Genomic DNA, 8,003 nt, shown 5'->3' on the forward strand with positions numbered 1-8,003 from the left:
TGTCTTCTGTTTTTCCCAGACTTTCAATCCTATTTTTATATCATGGAATGAACTCAGTAATCCCCTAGACTACTACCTGCATACCTATGACAAATGATGATTAGGTTTCTAGTCAAGTCAGTGAAACAAATAAGGGGCCAAGTAACAGTCACATTAACCACCCATTCTAACTTGGCAGTTTGTTTCAAAACTTGCCATGATGACTATCTCAAGTTTAGTTATAACTGAAAAATCTAGGAAATTTTATCACATTAGTCAATCAAGGACATAGCACAATAGTAGAAATACCAGGGAGTGGCGCTGCCTTTGTGAAAATATTAACATAGCATTTGGTCTTGAGTCAGAAAACAGGGTAAGTTATCAGGGAATCAGGACATTTCTGTGGATTTGATGCTTTGGGGGAGAGTAAAATGGTAATATCTCAAATTTTAATGAATCTTATCTAAAAAGACAGAATCCTAAGAAACAAAATTTGTAATTGGTGATAGAGCAGTGCTTACTCTTTAGCTGAGAGAGGGAATGCTTTATGTCATATATTAAACTTGTTTGGTGCACAAAAAAAAAAAAATGCTGAGGGACTCTTAACGTTTTGTCTCATTTAATCACTGTCACTGAGGGATCCCATCTGATGCTAGTGTGTTATCCTTTGGTCAAACTCCAGAATTCATTTGCTACCTTAATGACAAGTTCAGTCCTAAGACCTTCAGAGTCTGGTTGCCTGTGTCAGGCCAGTAGCAGATTCAGGATGTTATTTCATCACTGTCACCTCTAAATCACTTCAGATAAAATAGTAATAATATTAATAATTCAAGAAAATTTAGAAGAATGAAACTGAACACTTAAACCAATTGGTTAGTATATTAATACTGAAAAATAGTATATTAATATTAAAAGCTCTAGTGTTATGCCTAATATTTATGTCTTATTTAAATATATAGATATTATTTAAAGTCTTTCTCAGACTTTCAATTCTGTGTTTATGTTATGGAATGAACTCAGTAATCTTTCAGATAACCATAGCCCAGTTATTAAAAAGAGCTCAAGGGAGGACCTGGGAATAGTTTGCATCTCCATGGTTTTGCCTACACATTCAACATCAGTCCATACAAAAAAACCAAAATCATTTTGATGCTGCTCATGATTACCATTTATTTGATAAAAGTTAGCAATGAGAGAGAGAGCAAATAGTCAGGGTAAATAACTGGAGGAAATCAAATCAAGGATGTTCTAGTCTGTGTCAGAAAGGTCAGTAGTAGAAGATGCAAACTCATCTACCATGAATGTTATTCAATATCATTACATTCATCTTCTTTTTCATTTCTGTAAGAGAAAGAAAAAAATAAGGAGGATTTTTGAGATTTCATTTTTTTGTTTTAACCTGAACGAGGACTAACAACTCTATTATGTTTGGTAGAAGCAAAAACAACAACAACAATAACAATAACAACACAAAACACATGAAATTTTCATCCGTCAAAGATAAAAGTCACAGATTTGGTGGCAAAGGCCCAAGTTTGTTACCTTCAGGAATTACTGGCAGGAAGGCCAAGGATTCATGGCTAGTCTGGACTATGTAATGAAGCACTGTCTCAAAAATAAATAAACCAACCAAATTTTATTTCCCATCTTCAGTATTTGGATATTTAGACTACAATGGAGCCATTAAGCCAGACATTTTACAGAGTTTTAAATGATGATAATTAGCATTAATTTTTCTTCTATTTGTACACAAGGAATCCCGCTTCTCTGGTAAAGAAACTGTGGCCATATACTCACTCAGCATCTGCCAGCACAGATCACCAAGCAAGATGATAAACAACAGTCCAGATATGAAAGAGAAGCAATACCTGGACAAGGTTCCTCAGCACCTTGTCCTCTGAGGCAAACACCATCCTCCATCACTGCCCTTTCTCTCAGAGAAAAGCTGCTCAGTTGAAGCCTCCCATTCTTTCATTTTTACAGTATATATTACCTGGACTAATTTTCTAGAGATCTGAATCACATCAGAAATGTGAATTTTATAACATGATGCCTGACATATGCATAAAATATAATATAGTATAATATAATTGGTATTTCTTTAAAGTTGAAGGGCTAGGAAAAAAAACCCTCATACGGAATAAACTTTTAAACTTTTAGAAGTCTCCTGATTTATGTTTTAACAGTCATCCATGGAAGACCTCATCACAAAACCATTTTCTATTTCAATTTTTAGAATAGTCTCCAAAGAAAACATAGACTTTTATTTAAGAAAAAGAAAAGCCATGCAGTTGCCATGCTACATGGAGACACTTTACACTTTCAATGATTTCTGCTGTATTTACATTGTCTTTAACAGATCTAATATTGCAAGATTGATGCAGCTAAAATTGATAACATACTCTTGTCAACTTCTGATCCTTCTGGTGCTTATATATAAACAATGTGATGAACTTAGAAAAGAGGAATAAAAGAAGGGTATCTTCTTCTTCCTCTCCTTACTTCCTCACGAAAGTACAGTTTACTGTGGCCATGGGGAACTTAAGGATTCAAAGAGTTCCATAAAGAACAGAATTAGATGAAATGATTTTTACCTTTCATTTTTCCAATAATATTAAATTTTTTTTGCCATCTTCTTTTTTCTGTTCAGTCTTGTCATTGCCTTCTTTTTTATGAGAGGTATTATCCTCTTGTTTCTCATTGGAGGTATCATTCACATTGTTCTGATTAGAGGTATTATCCCCTTCTATGTTATTGGAGGTATCATCCTCTTCCTTCTGAATGGAGGTGTCACCCACTTTGGTCTGATTAGAGGTATCATCCTCTTCTTTCTGAGTGGAGGTGTCTTCCCTGGTAATGTTATCATCTGTCTCTCCCTTTTTGTCCTCCTCAGAGGCCTCATTAGCAGTGTTGGTATTCTCAGTGCTCTCATTTTCTTCCTTGGCTAAATTAGAGGACTCAGCATCTTGGTTTTCATTAGTACTATCTGCCTGAGTTTCAGAGCTAGTATTTCCACCAGTAGAATCAGCTGAAATTAGAAGGAAACCCTCCAAGTGAGATACTGACTCTTCTTTGGAATGTCATTGGTTCCACCCAGAATTATACATTCATTCTTTATTCTGAATTCACTAATTCTATCAAATATTTAATCTATCACATATGTTATTGCTTTATCTTTCATGACCTTATAATTTCCTTGGGCAATGACACTGACCCAAGACACAAGCAAGCACTTTGTGACAGGCATGGACACAAAAATAAAACCCAAGCTAGTTACAGGCACCATTGCCTAAAATTCACAAAGAAACTTCCTAGGCAACAGCCTCCACTGCCAGTTCCAAGAAGGAAAACAAACATCATTTTGAGACTAACACACCTATGTAAAGCACAGGCCTCTGCTTCTGCCTCAACCCAACCTGGCATATGTTCCCAGGCCCTCAGTCCATAGTGATTTCAGGAATTTGCTGTCTGTTCCAGTGACACTTGCTCTCTTTTATACACAAAATTTATTTAATCAGTCCTTCCTTTAATGTGTGGAAGACCTTCTGTGTACTCACACATAAAAGTTAAGCTACAGTATCAGACTTCATGACATTTATATACTATATAAGAACAATAAATGCCTAGAGTTCCTCTTAGTCCACGTCAGAGGCTTAATTATCTTTATATGAGGAATAAAATGTTGTCATTTATTAAAAATAATTTTTAATTAGGATTGAATCTTTCCATGGATTTTACTAAAATTTCCTCACATCTCAAAATATCCAAAACACTTTGGTTACCAAGAGGCTGTGAAGGGAAAATGGTTATGGTAGGAAGGTAATGAAAGTTACTCAGACTCAGGCTCACCAGTTTCAGAAGTGTCAGCACTGTTTGTCTCTGCGTCCTCTGAAGAAAAATAAGCAAAATAAGACAGAAGAACTTAAGTAACATTTTGATGAGATCGAGAATATGAACACTACTACAGACATGTACAATTAAGTAGACAGATTGAGGGAAGCACATGCACAGATAAAGAAAACCTTTGACATCTAACATGAGGTCAGTTTTGCTTCCCTGAAATAAGTCTTTAGTCACATTCTCAAATGTAACTTATTGACACTAACAAAGCATTTCAGTGCCATGTTCAGAATAGAGGAAAAACTGGACTGAATTAGGAACCCCGGTGGAGTCAACCTAGCTACTTATAATGATGTGTCAAAATGGAGGTGAGTACCAGCAAGATGGCTCAGTAAGTAAAAGCTCTTCTCTTATAAGCTGGGTGATATGAGCTGATCCCATAGCTGAAGGAGAGAACTGATTCCTGTCTCTAACCTCCTCACATGAATGACAATATGTTTGAGACCCTGACACCACATGGCAGACACACACACAGACACACAGACACACAGACAAACAATGATAAAGATAAATGTGATCAGGATGTAAAGTGAATAAATAAATTATTAAAAAAGAAAAAAAACTGTTAAGTTTAAAAATTGAGATAGAACCAGGTACTAGGTAAGAGGACAGGAAATAACAGCATGTAGGTATCCATAAATTCATGTTTCACTAAGTATCATGTATTATGGACCCCATTTTAAGTTAAAGTAAAAATCTTTACTTACGGCAAGAGACTAGGATAGTGGAAACACCAAGCAACACAAGGAGTGTCAGGAACTTCATGGTGACAAATAGAAGAGCAGGAAACACACAAGATCAAGCTCCAATACTAGGAGACAAGGAAGACTCTTGACACCAGGGTTCCACTTCAAGGACTATATATGTAGAGCACACCAATCAGAAGCTGCCACAACCTGGTATTTGTGTAACAGGAAAGGTTGGGAATTAAAGTAAATGAGAATCAACCACACAGCCAGAGGCCAATTAGAAAGGTCATGACTTCAAATGTTTGGCAAATCCTTGATTATGATAATGTAAATGTCCAGTCAAGCTGTTGTCCCAGAAATAACTTCTATCTTTCTCTTGTGTGAAGAACGGGGCTGCCATACTTACAAATTCCAAGAAGCTGAAGATGTAGGCACGGTCCTCCCAATGTCTGCACACTCTGTCAAGATAGTTCAAATTAGAAAATTTCAGAATATTCATCTTTGTGTCTAATTCAAGGGGTAAAGCTGCTGAAAACCAAGTGTTTTCCAGAGTGTCCACATTGTATATTCCTATCACAGGGATAGTGAACCCAACACTGATGGAAAGACCAAATATGACTTCACAGTATTTCAGCAATTCTTGTATAAAATTCAAAATATTAGAGTAAAAGGACAGGGAAAAAACAGTGTTTTTAATGACTGAATCCAGAGTCCACTAAACTTTTTTTTTGCTTGCTTCTCTTTCTTTCTTTCTTTCTTTCTTTCTTTCTTTCTTTCTTTCTTTCTTTCTTTCTTTCTTTCTTTCCTTCTTTCTCTCTTTCTCTCCTTCTCTCTCTCTTTCTCTCTCTCTCTCTTTCTTTCTTTCTTTCTTTCTATCTTCCTTTCTTTCTTTCTTTCTTTCTTTCTTTCTTTCTTCTTTTTTTTTCATTTTTTGCTTTGTTTTGTCTTTAACATAGCATCTCTTATAGCCAAATCTAGCTTTGAACTTCTAATCCTCCTTCATCTACATCTTAAGTGTTGAGATTAAAGTTTTATGTCTCTACACCCCGACTTATAATTATGACTAGGCACTATGATAGATATTGGAAAAATTGTAGAAAACAAAGCACACATATACCTCAATCTATACATACTTCAAATAACAACAACTCCAAAAACTCAAAAATACCAAACTAAAACTGAAACAAAAAAATGACTACATTGGAAAATAAAGAAATGACAAAAGGATAAAAATTCAATGTAGCATGTATGAAGGAAAAAATTTAATTAGAAATATGCATATGACATTAAAGGAAGGAGAGTACTATATGGGGGGACAAGGAAATGATCTAGAAAGAGGGAAAGTAGAAAAGAAAGGGCCATGAAATCATTGTGTTATAAAAGAATATGTGGGGACTGTGTGGGAAGGAAAGGCATCTTAAGGGGGCAGAAAACAGTAGGGGTGTGAAAAAGGAAAAAAGCACATGACTTCTGAGTGAGGTGGCAGATTGTGCCCAAATTGTGATCTATGAAAGAAAACAGGATTATGAACAGTAGTTTTTCTTTCTACAGGAGATAATCACTGATGATAAAGGGAATCTCTGAAAAGCAGCAGGCAGTAATGTCAACAATCCATGCATCTTGAGCAATGTCTGTGGAAACTACCAAGAGGTGCTTCAGTTCCTCTCCCTTCTCTCCCTTCCCACTCCACTCTGCTCAGCAGCACACAAATGCTGCAGGAACCACAGGCTGGAGAGATGAAACAGGCTGTGGAGGCATGACAGCAGCTGGGATCACAGTAGACAGGGAAAATCACTATGAGGGGATGAGGCTGAAATGTAATATGCAGCCTGAAGCTGTAAGAAGAAACAATGATGCAAAAATAGGGAGGACATTGGTGACATCAGTGCACTCATGCCAGAGCTATGTCACAGCCACATGTAAACTGACCTGGCCTGGACTACAGGAGCAGATGCTAGCATGGCTTTCACTGTGGTAGGATGCCCATTTCCAGCCACAATATAAATAGCATGTATGAGGTTAATATTCCTTCTTTGCGTTTAGAAACCCAAGCAGGGGATGCATGATCATCCCCCACATTTAAAAAAAAAAATGGGTGAACATTTCCCTAAAGCAATATTTTGTGCTAAGGTCTGGGGAAAAGGAAGTTTGATGCCTTATTTAACTAAACAGAAACTCAAACCAAAGACAATTCAATTGAACTCACTTCAGCATTGCACACTCAGAACTCTAGTTTTACAGGTTTGAGCTAAAGCTAAGCTGCAATTCCCTAGCCAGTGCAGATTAGTATTTAAAACAGCACAGGGAGGAAATGAATTAAAATCCATTCTGTCAAAGAAAAACTATTAATTAGCTTTTTCTTTTATTGTTACCTTTCAAAAATATTGACTCCTGCATAACATGTCTTAATGGTCATGTTTTGGTTTTTACATTATTTATATGTTTCATGACTGTTCTGTGTGCCTCTCTATATATTTTATTGTATATTCTTCTACTAGTCTCCCTACATACAACCCATACACTTCCCTCTCATTCCTACCTCATTTTCTCAACCCTACCTCCTCTTATGGGTATGTGTTAACTAAATCTTTCCACAACAGTAATAATATTTAAACTCTGTGGATATTAGAAACATTGCAGTTTTAACTTCCATGTACTTTTCTCCTTAGTTTTTCTAAGTTGAATTAATACTATTTCTTATCTTTTCTCAGCTGACATTCATTCTATTTTTCAAACTTTAATCTTTTTTTTTTTACAGTCCAGTCATTTTCCCCCTCCTGGTCTGCCCTCTAACAGTTCCTCATCCCATTTCTCCTCCCCTCTGTCTCCATGAGAATGTCCCACTCCTCCACCCCGAACCCCATCCACCACTTCCCCACTTCCTCACCCTCCCACTCCACAACCCCAGTACTATAAAGAATAAAGATAAAGAATATTTTAATATTACTACAATTTAGCTTCAATTGAACAATACTGGAAACAAAAGGTTTGGGAAAGATGGCTTCATTATTAAGAGAAGTTGATATTCTTCCAGGTCATGAGTTCACTTCTAAGCATTCAAGTTATAAAGTTTATAATCCTTCTACTGTATGTTCCATGAGATAAGATACTCTCTTCTGGATTTCATGGGCACTCCTACATTAATACATTCACATTAATACATTTTGTGTATGTGACACATAGACAAAATAAAAGAAAATTATAAAGATACAAAAAAGTTAAACTGATGTTTTAGACATGAATATCTCATCAAATCAACTGAAAAGAAACCTAGTACAAAATCTCATCAATAAAATGGATCAGATTATCAGGGATGCAATTAAAGTAAAATTAATTAAGCAAGATTTTATTTTTAAAAAATAACATGTGAAGTTAGGAGCACAGGGAAACTGGAAGAGGAAATATGAGTAGAGTACATATGACCAAAGATAAGTC

At 35.9% G+C, this 8,003-nt stretch overlaps 1 pseudogene across 1 annotated transcript; it reads right to left on the reverse strand.

Annotated features, from left to right (window-relative positions):
• Positions 1–1,127: 1,127 nt before the first annotated feature.
• On the reverse strand, positions 1,128–4,703 carry Mucl1 (mucin-like 1; annotated as a pseudogene). Its single transcript, NR_126081.1, has 4 exons — positions 4,587–4,703; positions 3,829–3,867; positions 2,574–3,007; positions 1,128–1,320 (listed from the first exon to the last, which is right to left on the reverse strand). The product of NR_126081.1 is annotated as a mucin-like 1, transcript variant 1, non-coding (transcript).
• Positions 4,704–8,003: the final 3,300 nt, after the last annotated feature.

Source organism: Mus musculus, chromosome 15 (genome assembly GCF_000001635.26).
Source record: "Mus musculus strain C57BL/6J chromosome 15, GRCm38.p6 C57BL/6J".
Taxonomy (NCBI): domain Eukaryota; kingdom Metazoa; phylum Chordata; class Mammalia; order Rodentia; family Muridae; genus Mus; species Mus musculus.